General features: G+C 35.7%; 1 long non-coding RNA gene across 1 annotated transcript; it reads left to right on the top strand.

Annotated features, from left to right (window-relative positions):
- Positions 1 to 424: 424 nt before the first annotated feature.
- Positions 425 to 9,167, top strand: LOC140884863 (uncharacterized). Its single transcript, XR_012150749.1, has 2 exons — positions 425 to 2,247; positions 8,946 to 9,167. It is a non-coding gene; the product is annotated as an uncharacterized lncRNA (long non-coding RNA).
- The last annotated feature ends 11,873 nt before the right edge of the window (positions 9,168 to 21,040 follow it).

Below are 21,040 nucleotides of genomic sequence, written 5' to 3'. Positions count from 1 at the left end.
TTATTTAAATTACTTTTAAACATTATTTTATTTTGTTTAAAAGTTATTATAATCGTTGTACTTGTTATTTAAATATTTCACTCGTTTCCGTGACATTGAAATATTTAAAGTGTTTAATTCTTGGATTTTTAAACTTGAATATTTGCAGGAATTTGGACCAAACACTTTTACTCGCACCATTTAAAATATTACCTATTATATATTATACATGATATTTCTTGCCCATTTAAATTTCATGTTGCTCGGCCCAAATCTCTATTTTTCCTAGCCCAATCTCGGCCAGTTAAGAAACTACCCATACCAAATTGCATCGGCCCATTAAGAGAATTTCCCTAGCCCAAACTCGGCCCAATTCCTTATCCCCTTCTCCAAGCCCTTAGCCGATAACTCATTTCTTTCTTCCCGTCCATTTCCTTACATGCTATCGGCCCTCATTCTCTTCCCTTCAGCTCGCCGCCAGTTTCTTTCCTTTTTCTTCTCCGGCGAGGCAGCTTCATTGACGGCAGGGCGAGCTGCTTTCTTGATTTTTGGAGATCGATTTCAGCTCCCATCCCAGCTCACTTCGGGCGTAGCAAGCTCCTCTTCTTTTTCCCATTTCAGTAGCGTAAGGCAAGATTTATGGGCTTTTTGGCCACCAAGTAGATTATTATGTGTGTGTGCTTGCTTTTACTCGCTTACATTTCGAAATTTTTGAGTTTATGAAAGTTTTCCGATTTTTATGGTTTCTGTCGGACGTTCGCATCTTTGTCTTTATTGTGAAATGTTTGGCGATTCCATCCTCCTCTTGGTGTGTCCTGCGTGCTTGTGATTATTACAGTGCATCTTGTGTCGAATGGGGATTGTATTTGTGAGTCTCGAATCTTGATATGTTTACCCCCTGTTTTCGAGTTTCTTGGCTTGTGTTGGTTGCGTGTTGTCTGTGTTGGTTTGTTGGTTGGATGGTGATTTAGGGGGCTACCATGGGTGAGAATGTAGCTCACATGGTAGCACTCGGGTTGTGCGAATTGACTGTTAATAATCGAGGCAAAAAGGCTGTTGGTTAGAGGCTATAGGAATCGAGTTCTTGGGGCAGGGGCAGGGGCTTTCACAAGCTGGAGTAATGACTCGAGGACAGGGCTGCTTCGAGCTATGAATTGGACTTGGGACAGGGCTGCTTCGAGCTATGAAATGGCCTTGGGACAAGGCTACTTAGAGCTATGAATTGGGCTTGGGACAGGGCTGTTTCGAGTTGGAGGATTTACTTTTGAAGTGAGAGGTCAGTCTCTAGTGTCGAGAGAGTCTAAGGGGCGGTCTAGGTCCTAGTTCAAAGGTTGGACCATGAGATGCCAAGGTCTAGGTGTCTTGGAGGTAGGAGAGGTTCGATAGGAATTTACTAAGGGTGAAGGGGCTGTCCAGTTAAGGTCAAGTAAAACAGTGTTATACTCGTGTTTTGGCTTGGGGCACGGGTTTGGGAATAGCCAAGGGTGCTAGGGAAACATTGCTTCAAGCGGGAACCATTTCGGTTAATGTTTGGTTGAGTTCTAGGCTATTTAATGTTAAGGCACATAATATAGTTGCTAAGTGATTGCTGCCCCGGAATACTTGTGCCAGAGAATTATTGGATATGATTTATACCTCGAGGATGACTTCCTAGTTAAGTATAGAGTACATGAGAATCGTGTTTTCAAGCAGAAGTCGTTTTGTCTAAGTGTTGAGTAAGTTATAAGCATTTCAAGTGGATTGCTCGGGATATGTCCTAAGTGCCAAAAGTAAAGTCTAAAGTTCTTAGTTATGGTTTGCCACCTAAATCACCATCCTTGTCAACCATCTTTCATCATTTGCTTGTGAATCGAGTAATCGAGTAAATAGTTTCAAAGAAAGTCATTTCCTTAAATGCATGTTATATCTTTGAGTCGAGTCAAGTAAGAATGAAAGAAAATATTTTTTGAACGAAGTGAAATGATTGTGACTATAGAAATGATGTGTATGTGTGGGGTTGGGAGACGTTCCGACCTACCTTACCAAAGGACATGTATGTGTGGGGTTGAGAGACGTCTTGGCCTACCTTACCAAGTATAGACGTGTATGTGTGGGGTTAAGAGAAATCTTGGCCTCCCTTACCAATCACAGGGCAAGACGAGTTTGGGAGATATCCTGACTTCCTTGTGGCATAGTGCACTGCAGCCATGATCATGATCGAAACCACAGGGTCACAATTCAAGGATCTGAGTTCACAGTTACAGATTTCAGTTACAGTTTCAGTTACAGGTCAGTTCTAATTTGACTCGACTTAGTTTATATTCAGTTTCAGTCTTGTATGAGATTAAGTAAAGTTTAAAAAAGTTCCAAAGTTTAATTGAGTGAGTTCATTGCATGCATTACATCTCATTATCATTTATCATTGAACTTTATGGAGTAACACTAGTAGAATTTCTTTCATTTACTTCGGTTATTAACTGAAGTCGTAGGTAGATAATTACCGAAGTAGTGTCACGTGAAGTAATAGGTACTATTTTACTTCGTGTTAAAACCGAAGTCGCAGACCTGAAATTACCAAAGTCTTTAGTCGGTTCATGGAGCCAAAATTGGTTCAGGATTGGGCCGATGCCGAAGTAAAATCACATCTTTTACTTCGGCAATTTCATTAATTAATGAAGTAAAAGAATGTCTTTTACTTCGTTAATTTCTTAAATTCCCGAAGTAAAGATATGTTTTTTACTTCGCCGATTAATGAAATTGCCGAAGTAAAAGATAGCTTTTACTTCGGCAATGAAACTAATTGACGAAACAGAAAAAAGTCTTTTACCTCGATAATTTTAATTATCGACGAAGCAAAAAAATGTTTTGTACTTCGGCTATTTCACTAATTGACGAAGTAAAAGACATTATTTGCTTTGTTGATTAGTGAAATTACCGAAGTAAAAGAAGACATATGACTGCAGCATTTACATTAACTGATGAAGTAAATGCTTCGAATGACTTCATTGCTACATATTTATGATGAAGTAAATTATTTATTTAATTTCACTATTTAATTTTAGTGAAGTAAAAAACAAATATTTCATTACATTAAAATTTATATACAATAATGCCACAATATAAATATATTTTTAAAACTTAAAATAGACTAATAAGATTAATAAATTATCAATCCCAAAACGACAAACATCCATAAATCCACAAGTATATCCATCAAAATAATCTGAAAATATGCATGTATTCATAAGTATTTCTACAAAAATAAAATTGTATCCACAGAGATAAAACAAAGTATTATCTCAACGAGCATGACACATTTAGGTACCTACTTAGGAGTATGAACAAAGAGATGAAAACTAATTCTTTATCATCCCAAATTCAATCATCATTTTCTTTACTTGCAACTCTGGATCATGTTTTTCAGCCAAAGCTAACAGCAATGTGGTCTTGCCAGAATTCGGCGGCCTTGATAGCAGTGTCATTCTACATAACACAATCAATAAAATCTTGAATAATATTGAAACAACAGAAAGAGCTAAGCTACAGCAAGCAGTTAGGCATATGTTACTCAAGTTATATAGTAACTGATTTAGCTAAAAGATAAACATTGTAGGCACTCTTCCTCTTGGAGCTCCATCGCTTTGTTTCTTGCACTGCTTAGTTGTTCATATTTGTGATGCATTATGAACCTGATTCTTAGTGCTTGATGTAGCACTATAAATTACATATTTTCCAGAGTTATAACTTAATAAATATGATAAAGTGGTAAGGATTGTATTCTTACGAGATGCAGTCCAATGGGCATGCGCCAATAACTTCTTGAATCTTGTCTTCATGATCAGCCCATTGAGCCACAACTCGAGCTCTTCCATATACTTATTCAACAGCAAATGTTTTAGCAGCAAATAAAGCACATTTCAAGAAACCCATGCACTTGATTTCATAGACAAAAACAACCCATGCAAAGTATACACTGAAGTTTATCTTCTAAAATTGAAGCTTGAAAATATTAAGTTAATCAAATAACAAAGGTAAATGAAACATAAAAATATAATCCAAGTAACTTGGACTTTTTTATAGTCATTAGATAAGAGTAGGCTGGAATATGGGTGATTTTTTTATGATAATCACAGGTAAGTTGCTAAACATGACAATGGAATCCTACCATGATTAATGAATTCCTGCAAAACTAGATGGGGCTCCAACTTCTGAAGAGAGCACTCGTCATAAGCAAGAGACAGTTCACGTGACTTGGAAACCAACGGCTTTGCCACCGAAACATTCATAGACCAATTATTATACACATGCACATCAAAATCAAAATGAGAATAAATTCATGAAAGCAGATCACAAAAGAAACAAGATGCTGCATGAAAATGTCTATTCCAGCATAATAAAAAATAAATTAACTCTTTATAATCACCTTTCTGCGAGCTTCATCAACCAACATCTTGTCTTGCTTCAGAAAAACAACAAGCTCCTCATCTAAAGCAGCCTCTGCTTCAGCAGCAACCACATTTCTTGTGTTGTGTGAATACTAAGCTCTTGAAAATTTGGTCCATAACTCTTTCTCAGTCATCTGGAATAGAAGAGTAAAATTCATTTTTTTAGCGATTCATCGTTATTGCAATACATAACAAGTACCTGAACCACACTATATCTTCAAGGCTTTTGCAAAAGGAAAAGTATATATTCTTAAATCTTACTATACAAACCACGTTGCCCAGGCAGCATTTTGAAGAGGATAACTGTATTGCAACAACAAAATATCAGACAAAAATAACTTTCAAAGAAGTGACAATTTTTAGTGTATGTACATAATTCATATAAATTCACAAAATTTCACAAACTAACATTAGATGATTCTTTGGAACAAAATCATTAGATAGCACCATCCAAAAATGAAAATAATTTTGAACAAATTAACAGATAGATTATTTAAAAAATTAAACTTTTTTCTATCATCATTAAATCACCCGGTCTCATCTCCGAAGCTCTATGTTCGACTCATTACAAGATAATAAGAATATGATTAAATTTTAAGGCATCTAAACCCAGGTATAAGAACCATGAATGAAGCACAAAAAGTTCAGAAAACCGAATAAAAATTACAATAGGGTGTGCGGAGAACATCACATCAACCATAAACTTTACCAGTGTACCAACGAGTGAAATGGAGAAGTCAGTGAAGAAGAACGACAAGAAAATATTTGGCAAACAGAAAAATCTCAAAATATGATCAGAATTTTCAAGGTGTTTTAACCTTGTTTCGGACAAATTCAAATATGCTTGACAAATAGTTGGTTTCTCGACAAATATCTGAACAAAAATTCAGAATCCATATGTTAAAAAAGGGCACAGATGCATATGAGAAAAATACTTCAATCATTCAACAATAATTATAATTTACTTGTGACAAAAAGCAAAGCGAAGAAAGAGGCAAACAAAAGAAAAATATATTTTCAATTGTTCTCTCTCCGTCCGCGCATCTGTCAGTGGTTTGTTTTAAACATTCACCCTAAATCAAAAAAATTATATAACTGAAGAGTGGTTACTGATTGGTAAGATTTTACGCAAACCCTGGTCTCATGTTTTGTCCGAACACAACCTAAGTAAAATTATTTAACTGAGAAATCATATCAAGATGATAAAATACTAGAAGTACTGAAGTACATAAAAATATGCTCTCAAGTGAAATCTGTAAAATTGACTATCATTATTAAACGAAACAAATACGTGAGAATAATCGCAACTAGCACTCTACCTCCCAAATGAGTATCCCCATTAGTCGAAAGCACCTCAAAAACACCATTGTCAAAAGCCAAGATGCTAAGGTTGAATGTTCCACCACCAAGCTCAAAGACAAGAGCGTTCTTTTCTTCACCTTTCTGGTCCAAACCATATGGCATAGCTGCAATTGCTGGTTCATTAATAATCCTTACAACATTCAATCCGGAAATTGATCCAACATCTTTAGTGGTCTGTCTCTAGAATTTCAGTAAATACACAAATCCCTAGCTAGCTATCCACCTAACAGTACAAGACTTGAAAGACCAAAATCTTACCAAGAAGGGTGATAATAACATCCTTGATTTTCTTGCAAAGATACGCTTCCGCCATATTCTTCATCTTTGTCAAAAACCATGGCAATGATCTCCTCAGGACTGAACATCTTGTTCTCACCATCTTTGACAACTTGTATGTAAGATGTAACACTTCAAAAGAACCCGCAAGAACGATTTCTTAGAAAAAAATGTCAAAAGCCAGATGAAGACTTGCAAGACGAGTTTGATGACTCTGTACAAAGAGAAAAATATGACTACAATCATTCGGCCACAAAAATAAGCCGGATTTACACCAATACACCTCAAAATCTCACCATTATCGATAAGGTAAGTGAATATTGCTTACCCTTCTGCAGAATTCATAAAATATACTCAGATTTAATCGTGAAGATTGCTCTGACTTGCTTTACTTCAGAATATTGGACGGCTCCAGAAACCTTTTACAGCAGCATGCTTGATCCTTCGAAGAAGTGGCGCATACGGAGAGGACCTGGGAGGATGAATCGGGGATTGAGAATGAAGATTGAGAGAAAGCCCTAGCTAACGAGAGAATGAAGTAAAAACTGGCGAAGTAAATTACAGATTTTCTACTAGTGTTTTTTCAGAAAAATAACCAAATGGAGATTCAGAATGTGTGTAGATGTCAAGGACAGGAGATGAAAATTGCTTTCACGGTCAGAGATATGTATCTGAATTTGTTCTTAGAGCTTTATGAAATTCAAGAAAAACTCACCAAAAAATTTCCACTTACATTTCCAACCCTTGCAATGCTACAAAAATATAATAAATTCATTGCACCTGCGGTCCGCAGAAAATCTTTAAAAAAAACGGAAAGAAAAGTTAAGTGTTAAAAAAAGGAGTATTTTCTTTGAGAAAAAGGTAAAAGAAAGGGAAAAAAATCATTCAAATTAGTTGCATTTGCGCAAAAAATAACACAGTAGTTTAATTATTCAATGAAGAATAAATTTATTACACTAGCATCATCAAACTCAGGCTGATGATGACGACAACGATGAAATATCTCAAGACGCAAAAAAAATGATTTAAAAGCTTCACAATCAAATAAGCACAAACACAAGAGCTTTCTTTGAAAACCAAGTATCACCTCTGAAATATTTCATCTTTCTTCCTTATACTATTTCATCTTTCTCCTTTCTTTGTTTGGAAGTGTCTCAAAGCTCCTGCCCAATGTAAAAAGAAGAACTTCGATCGAGCTGTAAGTGGGCTGAAGAATAATACACTAACAGGATGATACATAAGGTGATTTGATCCTTGAGTGAAACATATAAATATGTGAAAGATACAAGGGCAAAACACACATACCAAATAACAATCACACACAGATCACAAGAGTCCGAGAAGACCAGGAATACGAAGGCGACAAACCAGCCGAACCACGTAATCTTTTTGGCTATATGTAAAATTTTAAATGGAAAAAAGGAGTTGGAAAACTTGTCAGCCCCTGACAATGCGACACCAGTGAGACAAAAGGAAAAATAAATAACAAAGGAATAAGAAAATAAACCATGGAAATAGTTCTAGATATTTTGGAATCAAGAAGAAAATAACCCCACCATCCTCAACCCTCCGCACTTCAAAACGTTTTGACCAGAGTATAACTCAGAAGTTTCAAGTCCAAAGTCACTCAAATGTTATTTATACATAATGTTTAATTATATTGTATATTACAATAAGCGACAATGTAATACTGAAGTAACTCCCTTCAATATGTCCTCTAAATAGTAAATTTAAATGAGAACATGTTGAGCAGAGTATACCTCTAAAATTTCAAGGTCCAAAGTCGATCGAACATGCTACATAAGTTTAATTATATATTTAAATTTAAATAGATAAATATATTCAGAGCACACAATCGAATCAACACAAGAATACTGAACCTGAAATCTGTTGTCTGTTGATCACAAGGAAAAATGTTGTACGCGACCGAGATGTCGGTATTGAGTTTAGACACCGTGGGCATTAATTCCATTAAATATGGTCCCTCCTGTCTGCCCAACCAAAATATTTTACTTTTCCTGTCTGCCCAACAAAAATTAAATCCACACTTTATTGCTCTAATTAAATAGATATTTATAGATATTTACTTCAAACAAGAAGATACGAAATGAGAAATGCCCACATTCAATCACACCAAATTGCAATACATGGATTACGCATGGAGAGTTTTAAAAAAAGAAATGAAAAATAGAACGAGCAGCGGAGGAAGAAAAGGAACGTACGAGGATGCGGGCAACGAGGGAGTGAGAGGGGCCGTGGAGCAGAGCGAGACGAGAGCAGTCTCCGCCGCGGAGTGCTCGGCCTGGCGGAGCGTAGAGTAGTAGTGGGGGCTCTCAAAGGCTTCTCCGTTGAAGTTCACGATCGCCTTGAAGCGCAAGGCGTGGTTGGTACCCTCCCTTATCGAATCCAAGTGTTAATGAGCAGTTTCCGGCACGGTGGAACGCCGGAAACTCAAAATCAGACGCTAGGGTTTTAGAGAAAATGGGGATCGTAAAAAGGATGAAGAGATGTGGAGGGATAGTTCTTTGATCAGGTTTCCCTTTTTTCTACTTCAGCACCTGTATAAATTATATATTTTTTAAATTTATTACTTCATCAAATTGGTTGTGCAGAAGTAAAAAGTTGTCAAGCATTAGTTGTGAAGCTCGTGTTTTTTAACATCTAAAGTATAAATCTATTTTGTATTTCGCAGTTTTTATTATCGAAGTCTAATGTTATATATTACTTTGCAATTTTTAATCACTGAAGTAAAAAATGGCGAAGTAAAAACCCAAAATTCTACTAGTGTAAGTTTCAAAGTATATTAAGTACAGTATTTTACGTATTCAGCATGTACTTTTAAACCCTCGTTATTTCTCCCATATTTTTGTTGGGCCCCTAGGCTCACTATATTACTTGGTGCAGGTGAAAGTTATAATCGAGATTGCGGGGCAGGACTTTCGAGTGGACTGTGATGCGGGCACGGCACATCCCTCAAACCATGCCAATCTTCCGCAAAAGTTTATTTTAACAATTTAAAGTTTTTTTTGTTGATTGGATAAATGATATTGTAAGAATTTATAGAATTATTTGTGGGCATGCAAATATGTAATTGCTTAATCTTTTGTTGTTCGAAATGTCGAATTTCTTCTCCGGTTCTTGTTCCTTTCTCAGTGTAGTTTATTTAGTGTTGTTTGCTTTTCTTTAAAATTTGCTGTCTGTGACAGGTGGTTTGTGATTTAAATAGATAGGTCATGCCGAAATTTTTGAAAAATCCGTATTTTATTAAGTTTAATTATAAGAAGTAGTTAGAGTTGTTTCAGTTGGTATCAGAGCATGGTTCTGGTTTGGGTTGTGCCTGTTGGAACGCTGTTCCTGGATATGTGTGATCCGGCACCCAAGGCAGCGGAAGTTTAAAATTTTATGATCTGGAATAATTCCAGATCTATGGATGCCAGATCCTTTGTGATTAAAACAATTGAGTAAAACAATAATAACAATTATAATTTTACCTCTTCAAGCTATGGCTTGATCTATGGACTCCAACAGATTAAATCTGCTCTTGTTGTAAATCTCAGGAACTGAAGTCTGGATCAACTCCTTAATCAGGTCCACGAATAGAAAACTAAACCCTCTGATAGATTGCACTAGAAAATCTATCAGATGTTTCTTGATGAGATTTACAGATCTGATCTGTCAATTCAGAATATAATTTTCCATAAATCACAGACTGAATTCTCTCACGAATGGGAGAAGGGATTTTCGAATTCCTAGCTTGGAATAATAATGTCTGTTCGAAAATCCAATCATGTACTATATATAATTTCTGTACTGGACTAACTTATATGTCTAATGAGACACTAACACCTTAGGGCCCATTAGTCATAACTTAAGCCCAATAAGTCAAGCCTGTTATTATAGAAATTAATATAAAATTCATCATGACTCCGATTGATAAACTGATTTCACCAATGTGCACAGAAACCATTTCTGCACCTTTTAAAGTCAAGATAATTTTTCTGAATCCGAATTCAGTGATGTCCAAAAATGTTCATTCCTATGTCATTTTAGGAAACCTTACTCCCTTTGCTTTATTATGAGAAGTCCAACTTCTCTGTCGCTAAATTTAACTCTTTAAATTTAACTATCTCAACGGGGATTAGAAATCTATTACTTGTGTGACCCTCATTGGTTCAGGGATACAGCTAGCCGTGGGTTCACAACTCCTTGTGACTCGAAATATCATTTCCGACTTACCCATTGAATCATGGTATGAGCGCCTAGCAACATCGCCCCATGATTCCCTAGGTATCACTGATAGCGCCTGCAAGAACCATTAAGTTTTGGTTAGCGTACAGTACGGTCCCTTCATCCAAATATCCCGATCGAATCAACAACAATTGGTATATCGAGAGTTGTTAGAGATTCGATAACTATGCAATACATCTGAGATCAAATAGTGACATCGCATATGCAACTAAGAAACCGCGTAACCTAAAGCATATCAAGTACTCTGACCAGAGATTTGTCACACTAATATCTCCTCAGATCACATAGGATATCCACTCCCGTAGGTGTGTGGTGAATCCTTGACAACCAATCATTGACTCATATATGTGTCGTGACTGCACCCAATCTCGACACCTGATGACCCTCACAAAGTCGGTAAATGAGTCAAAGTACAGTACTAGCACATAGAGTCTCCATGATGTTTCAAGTAGTAAGGACTAATGGTGTACAACCAAAACCGCAGACTTCATCAACTCGATAAGTGATAATCACTTGGAAAGTCCTAGTAGGGTAGTTCGATCATTCATCCAATGAATATCCATTTGCATGCTTTGAACATCTTCATGTTTCTTACCAATGAAACGTGGTACTCGGCATCACAAATGCTAGTCTCAATCTCGAGCGATCCTTATCCTTATTACGGACGGCCCAAATCGACTAGGAACGGTTTAGAATATACAGTGACTATAAGATGTGTTTCATGATAGTGTTCTCTCTCACATCACTATCTCATCTTACTTGCACTATAGTATATTCAAGGTCTTTATCAAAACAACAATATTATATCACCATATAACGATATGAAGAAAGATAAAGAATACGCCTTTAAATAATGTAAATTATATTAAACAAAGATTGTTTACATAAAGAGACTCTCAAAGCCCTTAGCCACAAGTTGGCTAGCAGGGCATCCACTCTTTTAGTGCCTACTACCGGTTACAAGAAACTCGAGAAGTCTCTCCTCAAAGTTTGTAAGTTTTAATAAATTTTATATGGTAGTCATAATTGATTTATTACTTTAAATGTTTTGATGTCACCTTATTTTTTAAAATATTTTCAAAACTAGATGCTTAATTTAATTAAGTGTGTAGTTTAGTGTTTATTTTTGTTTAAAACTTCTTTTATAATTTAAAGTGTATTATTTGACTGTTTATTTTTGTAGCATGCAGTTCCATGTTAAACGGAGTTGGTGTACTAATATTCCTTCCAGTTTTGGATAGTACGTGGATATTGTTTGAAGTTAGTAGGTAGTGTTAATAATTTTATGAGATTGTAGGAGGTTGATGGAAATATTAAACTTGTGCATTAGGAGATATTAGTCGTTGTGTCCTTGTGGTAATTTATTTCTCTTATGGATGAAATTTAGTCGGATAAAACTAAGTGAATAGTTTGCTCAGGAATTAATAGATGCAAGTTTTATCAGTTAAGTTTATGAATCGATCTCGTGCGAAGACGTGAGATACGTACTTTGTTTTATATTATTATGGATAGTTTGAGTTTTCTTTTGTTATTTGTGCAAATATGATTTTGGAAAATAGTGAGTCGGTTACTATGAGCCTTTCAATTATGTGAACTATTATTTCGATAACTATTTTCTTATTCTTCATTTGTGCTTGTGTCTATTGCAACAAATATTTTTGAGTATCCGAAATTTCTTTTCACATCCTTTGTTCATTTATGGATTCGTATGACGTCATTCAACGTTGTATTCTGCTATTTCGACCTTGGTTAAAATTTTTAATAAAAATATTTTTTATATTTCACACTTCTTGAAATTTTTATTCGGTTCTAGAGTCACATGTTGATGTGAGTAAGATCCACTTTTTCTTCCTTTTTGGTGACCTACTCATGGTTGTGGTTGACATCTGAATATGTCTTAGGACCGTTGTTTCCCCTAATTATTGACTTGTGTGGACTTATCCCGATTGAAGTCACATTGATTTCTCTTAATTTTACTTTGATTGTTTGAGCATGATTTCATTACCCATGGATGAATGATCACGAGATTTGTATCTTGTTGGCTCATATTCATTAATCATGGAGCATCCATCGTTATTCATTCAGCCCTAGAATTTAATTAGGAGTTAGTTTTTTTCACTTATCCAGATTTTTATTTCCAACTCGTTTGATTGTAATGATTTCACTAATTCATTTCGTATTGAGCGGCATTACTTGTATGTTTGTTTCTTTTAATGATCTACCAGGACAGAGACTTGGGTGGATTATAGTTTCAACTATCATTTCGATTTCTTGTGTAGAAATTTGACTCGTAACCGCATAGTAAGAGTTTAGAATATTGTAATTTAGTATTAGTACTAGATCAAATACTAAGTTATTGTTGTGATCCGAGGAGTGGCAACTACTAGTTATAACCAGTTCTAGCGTGAAGAATGCTATTTAGTGAATTAGCTGATTGGGTTGTCCTATTTTAAATAGGATCGTTAATAGTAAACAGATGATTTCGGTAAGCTAAATGGGTGAACAGTTGCGAGATAGGAAATAGAGATGTCCCTAAAGACTTTTGGGTACTTTACATTTGTATTCTAAGATTTTGTGAATATCAACCGGTAAGATTGATGCACCAACTATGGGAACAGAATGACAAATAAAATATTTAGGAAGTTTTTCCGGATAAGCTGTACATTTATTTACCGGTGAAATGCCAAAGTACTGGAGGATCAATTACAAAGCCTTTACGATCAGGTTACAAACTCTTTGAGGTGTCTAATTGTATATTAAGTTCTTGAAACATGAATTCAGGTTGAACATATAATAGTTTTGGGAATTTTTGGATTTTCAAACTTGCTGCAAAGTTGAACTAGGGATTTGAGATATGTCTTCGGACGATATGTAAGAATTTTTTGGTACTTAGAGATCATCTAATCCAATATAAGTGGATAATAGCTCGTGGTATAATTTGACTCGAAGGTTAGCTGAGCTAGAGTCGTTGCTTAAGAAAATTTTAATCATCCTTAGAAGCGTAGAGGGTTGTAGTAACTAATAAGGGAATTGAGCTTAGTCCAGGATCATTAAGCAAAGTAAAGCCAATAAGTGGCATAGACCTTTAGACTTTCAAAATGGTTGTTATGTTGTTCTTGAGGGTATCATTGTTTCGTAGTACTATTGACTTGGGTATATAAGGAAATTAACTCGATTTTTCGGTCCTTATGCGATTGTTGAGGAGATAGGTAATTTGTTTTATCATTCGAGCTGGCGCATAGTTGTTAGTGATACATGATGGGTTTCATGTATCGATGTTGGGGAAGTATGAGCCAGATTCATATCTTATTGCGAGGTCTAACAAGGTAAAATTGTATAGTCCCTTAGATATCATATTTAGAAGAGTTTAGTGTTTAGTTGCCAAGTATTATGGGAACTTGTGAATTTCTTAAGAGCTCAAGTTGTATAGCATGCTAGTTAAGTTTAATTGGTAAATATACGATAAGCGTAGTTTCGTTGTTAGAAAGTTTTAAGTCTTGGTCGGGGTCGACATAAATTTTTTATTGGTTATATGGACTCTATAGCTTGGAATTCCGGCGTAGGATATAAGTTAGCATAATGTAGGTTGTGAAATAACTTAGAGATCTAAGAATTTGTAGGATGGAGAACTTATCAGTTGTAGTAAGATGACGTTTCTGAGTTTGAAAATTTAGATTAGTAAATTTTGAGGAGTGATAAAATTTCATTGAGGATAAGACCACTAGGGAACATGTAAGAATTGTAAATTTTATATTGCAATAAGAGTTAGTTAAGCCCTTGGTGATATAGAAATCTGTAAGCATCATAGTGCGCAGAGTCAGTTAATTAGCGTCAACTCATGTGAGTGCGAAGTTGGAGAACTTAGTGTTGATCGGGTCTAAGGTGTTCGAACCTAGTTAGTCAGTCTTGAATTCCGAGGACGAAATTCCATTTAAGGGGGGGAAAGAATTGTAGTACCAAAAAATCCAATTTACTAATTCGCATATATTAAATTAAATAAATATTATGGTTATTATTTTTAAATTTAATTGATTTAAATTCTTTATTTGAATTATTTGCTAATAAAATATTTTATTATGTATTCAAATAATTTTTATTGTACTAACTATTTAATTAATGTTTTTAATTATTTAAATTTATGTGTCTAAATGATTTTATTGTGCAATTTAAATTATTTTAATATTTTAAAGGTTTAGGCTTACATATTTAAATGATTTTAATTTTAATTATTTAGTTTATTCTCTTAAACGATTTAAATTGTCTAATTTATTCTTTTAAATGATTTTAACTGTTAAGATTATTTGTTTGGATATTTTTGAGTGTCCAATTTATTTATTCTAAATAACCTAAGTTTAGAGGTTAGTTATTTTAAATTATTTTAAATGCCTAGATTATTTATTTAAATCTTTTTTAATTTTCCAAATCATTTTAAAAGTTTTTAGTGCTGCTTGTGTGTTTATTTAAATTACTTTTAAACGTTAGTTTAGTTTGTTTAAAAAATACTTTAATCGTTCTGCTTGTTATTTAAATATTTCACTCGTTTTCGTGACATTGAAATATTTAAAGTGTTTAATTCTGAGATTTTCAAACTTGAATATTTGCAGGAATTCGGACCAAACACTTTTACACGCGCCATTTAAAAAATTACCTATTATATATTTTACATGATATTTCTTGCCCATTTAAATTTCATGTTGCTCGGCCCAAATCTCTATTTTTCCTAGCCCAATCTCGGCCAGTTAAGAAACTACCCATACCAAATTGCATCGGCCCATTAAGAGATTTCCCCTAGCCCAAACTCGACCCAATTCCTTATTCCCTTCTCCAAGCCCTTAGCCGATAACTCATTTCTTTCTTCCCCTCCATTTCCTTACACGCGAGCGGCCCTAATTCTCTTCCCTTCAGCTCGCCGCCATCTTCTTTCCTTTTTCTTCTCCGGCGAGGCAACTTCATCGACGGCAGGGCGAGCTGCTCTCTTGGTTTTTGGAGATCGATTTCAGATCCCATCCCAACTCACTTCGGTCGTAGCGAGCTCCTTTTATTTTTCCCATTTCAGTAGCGTAAGGCAAGATTTATGGGCTTTTTGGCCACCAAGTAGATTATTATGAAAGAGTGGGTTCCCGGTGAGCCAACTTGTGGCTAAGTGCTTTTATGACTCTATGTATAAACAATCTTTTGTTTAATATAATTTACACTTTTATAATGGCGTTTACTTTATCTTTTATCATATTATTATGTTGTGACATACTATAAGATGTTTAGATGAAGACCTTGAATATACTATAGTGTATGTAAGATATGGTAACACATGGGGATGGCTATCATGAAACACATCTTATAGTCACTGTATATTCTAAACAGTTCCTAGTCGATTGAGCCGTCCGTTAATAAGGATAAGGATCGCTCGAGATTGAGACTAGCATTTGCGATGCCGAGTGCCACGTTTCATTGGTATGGAACATAGAGATGTTCAAAGCATGCAAATGGATATTCATATGATGAATGATCGAACTACCCTATCCGAACTTTCCAAGTGGTTATCACTTATCGAGTGGATAAAGTCCGCGGTTTTGGTTGTACACCATTAGTCCTTACTACTTGAAACATCATTGAGACTCTATATGCTAGTACTGTACTTTGACTCGTTTACCGACTCTATTGGGGTCATCAGGTGTCGGGATTGGGTACAGTTACGACACATATAGGAGTCGATGCTTTGTTGTCAAGGATTCACCACATACTTGCTAGTGTGGATATCCTATGCAATCTGAGGAGATATTAGTGTGACGAATCTCTGGCCAGAGTACATGATGTGTTTTAAGAAATGGTTTCTTAGTAGCACATGCGATGTCACTATTTGATCTTCAAGATGCATTGCATAGTTATCGAATCTCGAACGACTCTCGATTTACCAATAGTTGTTGATTCGATCGGGATATATGGATGAAGGGACCGTACTGTACGCTAACCAAAATCTATTGGTTCTTGCAGGTACTATCAGTGATACCTAGGGAATCATGGGGTGATATTTCTAGGCACTCTTACCATGATTCGATGGGCAAGTCGGAAATTGTTGTTCCGAGTCACAAGGAGTTGTGAGCCCACGGCTAGCTGTATCCCTGAACCATTGAGGGTCACACAAGTAATGGATTTTTAATCCCCGTTGAGATAATTAAATTTAAATAGTTAAATTTAGTGAATAAAGAAGTGGGACTTCTTATATCAGAGTAAAAGAGTAAGATTTCCTAAAATGACATAGGGATGGGCATTTTTGGAAACCACTGAATTCGGATTCAGAAAATTTATCTTGACTCTAAAAGATGCAGAAATGGTTTCTGTGCACATTGGTGAAATTGGTTTATCAATCTGAGTCACGATGAATTTTATATTAATTTTTGAACATGCGGGCGTTGCTTGTCAGGCTTGAACTTATGACTAATGGGCCCTAAGCTGTTAGCAGCCCACATTATAAATAAGTTATTGCAGTACAGAAATTACACAACAGAGGTCACAAAATTTTCGAAAACCCTAATTGTTTTCTCTCTAGTGGCCGCCGCCCCCTCTCCTCTCTCTGCTCGAAAATTCCAGCCTATGAATTTCGAATTTGCAGTCTGGTTTAACGGATCAAATTCGTTAATTCTCTTCGTAGAAACTTCTGATAGATTTTCTAGTGCAATCTATCAGAGGGATTAAACTTCTGTTCGTGGACCTGATTGAAGAATTGTTCGTCCATCAGTTCCTGGGATATACAACAAGAGCACAGTTATCTGTTGGTGTCCATAATCTCGTTTCGAGATTTCAAGGTAAAAATTTAATTGTTATTTAATTTTTACACGCACAATTTAATCGTAAAGTTTTGATACCCATGATATGGAATCGTTCCATATAAAATTTTAAAACATCCGCTGCACCGAGTATCAATTCAGATTGATCTGATCACCATTTTCCAACAATGGTATCAGAGCCAGGTTGCTCAGATCAAGCGATTAAATTAATCAATTGTACAAAAATTTTTAAGCCTCGGTTTTTGAAACAAAACAAATTTTTAAAATTAAATTTTTGACGGGCAAAACACGGGCAGCGATTGGATCGCTGCCCAAGGGGCAGCGACGGGATGCCCGGCCCGAGCCCCTTTTGGGGCGCGGGCTGCCCGGGATCGTCCCGGGCGGCCCGGGAAAATTAATTTATATTTTTTAATTAAAATTTTAATATGTTAAAATTCTATTTTTGGTCCGATCGAAAATTGTTTTTGAATGGTCCACGAGGCTTCGGATCGAATTGTTCGAGTCCAAAAATTTTAAAATTGATTTTTGGATAAATTTGAATTTTTGGAAAATTTATAGATTTTATCCGTCAAATCAGATTTTATGAAATTAATTATTTTTGGTACAATTGATGATAAGATATGATCTTAGGGAAATATTGAGTAAAATATGATTTTATATATAAAATTGGATTTTATATGTAAAATATGTTTTTATTTGATAAAAAGATAAAATATGATTTTGTATGTAAAATAAGATTTTATATATGGAATATGATTTTATCCTTTTTAATTTAATTGTCATTGCATGTTATCCAATAAATTAATTTTGAATTAAATATTATTGGATAAGGATGATCGATTGCCATGACCAATTTTGTAGGTGTATGTTAGGGAATTTACATTTGTTTTTATTGTTGTTGGATTTATTAATGGGCCTGGTTTATGGCCCAATATGAATTGTCATATGTAATAAAAGTGGGCCTGGTTTATGGCCCATTTCCACCCCTTAAAATGTATCCCCTACTTGTCATAGTTATTTATTGTAAATACATTATACTTAGTGAGAGATGAAGATTTGAAGACGGAGGTGGGCCCAGCAGACAATAAAGACTGAAGAAATGTAAATTGAAAGCATAATGTAATAGGATTGCATTGCATACTTGCATATCACCTAGGATTGGACTTAGACTCGTGATTGGCAACCACGGGTCGATTAGTAATAGAATCGATCATCCTAAAATATAATATATGATATTATCGTTGTATGCATGTTTAGACTAAATTGTATGAATCCCGCAAGCATACAAATTTTAAATGATGAGACAAATTTTCAAAATTAAAATCCCTCATTTTAAATATGATTTAAAATTGATATCAAGATAAATAAAGGAAATTTAAATATTATTTAAATGTTCCTACCTTCCATCAACGATCAATGTATGAGATGCTACCCGCGGATACGGTCCGGCTAATATTATTGGGGGGGCCCGTTCGTCGGAAAGCTGTACATTGGATCGACACATGTTGTAAGTTGGGTGAAACTCCCATGGGATTTGCTCATATTATTGGGGATCCACATGGCGACCGTCCATCACAACTTAATATTGATGGGTCATCTTGACATGTCACAATAAACGGCGTCATATTATTGGGCCCTTATTGGACATGAGGTAAAAACGTGGAGGTTTCTTTGGAAGCAATTGGGCTCTACTTTTTGAAAATTATGGTTGGCTGATATTATTCGAGACTATAGTTTGTCAATTGGACTCCATGTTCCCACTAAAAAAAATGATTCTCGTTTTCACTAGAGGGTAGTGAAATCGTTAAAATAGTGGGAGTGAGATTCATAAAATAAATTTCGCCTATTTTATGTCTTAGTAAATTAATTAAACAATCACTGATTATTGTCTGTTTCTTTTCAGTATTTCATTAAGATGAATTCGCGCAATCCACTATTCTCTATTCTCGAACAAAAGAAACTGACTGGCGCAAACTATACGGAATGGTTTCGTAAGTTGAAGATTGTCTCCTCCGAGGGAAGCACCAGCTGATATAAGTCCGGAAGAGTTGGCCAAACTTGATAAATGGTGGGACCATGATATCAAGGCCAAATGCTATATGCAAGCTTCGATGTCTGATGAACTCCAGAGGCGATTTGAGGATACCGTGAATGCTGCTGACATTCACGTACAACTCAAGGAACTTTTTGGGGCTCAATCGAGTGCTGAAAGGTTCGCTACTGTAAAAGAGTTAATGACGTGTCGCATGCGTGAAAGGACTTCGGTCCGTGATCATGGGGTACGAGTGATTTGGCTCATTCAGAAGTTGGTAACGCTTGATTTGGTATTGGAGCATGAACTCAATGTGGACTTATTACTTCTCTCTCTTCCTTCATTGTTTGACGGTTTTGTGGTGAATTTCAATATGAACAAGATAGAGGCCTTCCTTGAAGAGATGGTCAATATGCTTGTAACTTATGAAGCCACTTTAAAGAAGGATAAACCAGTTCTCTTGGTGGGCTCCTCTTCTTCAGCTAAGAAGGGGCCAAGTACAAAGGGTAAGAAACGTTCTGCCCCATCCAAGAAAACCGGACCCGAGAAGAAGAACAAGACAAAGGCTTCAAAAATGGAAAATTCCAAGGATGTTTGCCATCACTGCAAGAAACCCGGTCATTGGAAACGTAACTGCAAGGAATATCTAGAGCAGTTGCGAACTGCGAAGGGTATGTTCTATATTGAAATAAATGTTTCACTTAATACTACTTCTTGGGTATTGGATACCGGATGTGGATCTCACATTTGCAATGATTTGCAGGTGATGACAAGAAGTCACAAGCTTAGAATGGGTGAGACCCAGCTGAGGCTCGAAAATGGTTCTAGAGTTGAAGCCAAATCTGTGGGAGATGTTTATTTAATTTTGCAGAACGATTTTAAGTTACTTTTGAGAGATGTTTTATTTGTTCCAGATTTGATTAAAAACATTATTTCTGTTTCTATGCTTGATAGAGATGGTTTTTCTTGCAATTTTGTGAATGGGATTTGCAATATTTACAAGAATGAATGTTTGATTGGAAATGGACAACTTGAAAATGATCTATATAACTTAAAATTAAAAGACGTTCCAATAAATTATGTTCAAAAACCGGTAACAACGAACAAAAGGAAAATCGATAGTGAAAACCCGGCAAACCTTTGGCATGCTAGGCTAGGTCATATTTCCTCAAGGAGGATGAACAAGCTAGTGGGAGAGGGCATGTTTGATATGTCTGATATTAACTCTCTACCTACTTGTGAATCCTGCCTGAAAGGAAAAATGACTAAATCTCCATTCAAGGGGAAACCTGAGCGTAGTCAAAATTTGTTGGATTTGATCCATACAGATGTTTGTGGTCCATTTAGAATTGGTACTCAATTTGGCTACACCTAATTCATTACCTTTACTGATGATTATTCTAGGTATGGGTATTTATATTTAATGAAATATAAGTCTGAAGCATTTGAAAAGTTCAAAGAATTCAAGGCTGAAGTAGAAAACAAGATAGGTAAAAGTATTAAAGCACTTCGATCGGATCGAGGTGGAGAATACTTAAGTACCGAGTTTTTGGACTATTTGAAAGAGAATGGGATTCTCTCTCAGTGGACTCCTCCTATGACAACTCAGCTGAATGGTGTATCGGAGCGTCGTAATCGAACTTTGTTGGACATGGTTCGATCCATGATGAGCTTCACTGAGCTTCCACCTTCGTTTTGGGGATACGCGCTTGAAACGGCGGTGTTGTTGTTGAACAACGTCCACACCAAAGCAGTGGATAAAACACCATACGAGTTATGGAATGGCAAAGCTCCTAAGTATTCGTACTTGAGGATTTGGGGATGTCCTGCTTACGTGAAGCAGACAGTGGGAGATAAGTTGGACAGTCGATCCACCTTATGTTATTTTATAGGGTATCCGAAGAATTCAATCGGATATTATTTCTATCATCCTA

Source organism: Henckelia pumila, chromosome 2, assembly GCF_033568475.1.
Source record: "Henckelia pumila isolate YLH828 chromosome 2, ASM3356847v2, whole genome shotgun sequence".
In the NCBI taxonomy this organism is placed as follows: Eukaryota; Viridiplantae; Streptophyta; class Magnoliopsida; order Lamiales; family Gesneriaceae; genus Henckelia; species Henckelia pumila.
The sequence above is the reverse complement of the archived record's forward strand: the minus strand, read 5'-3'. Positions and strand labels throughout refer to the sequence as shown.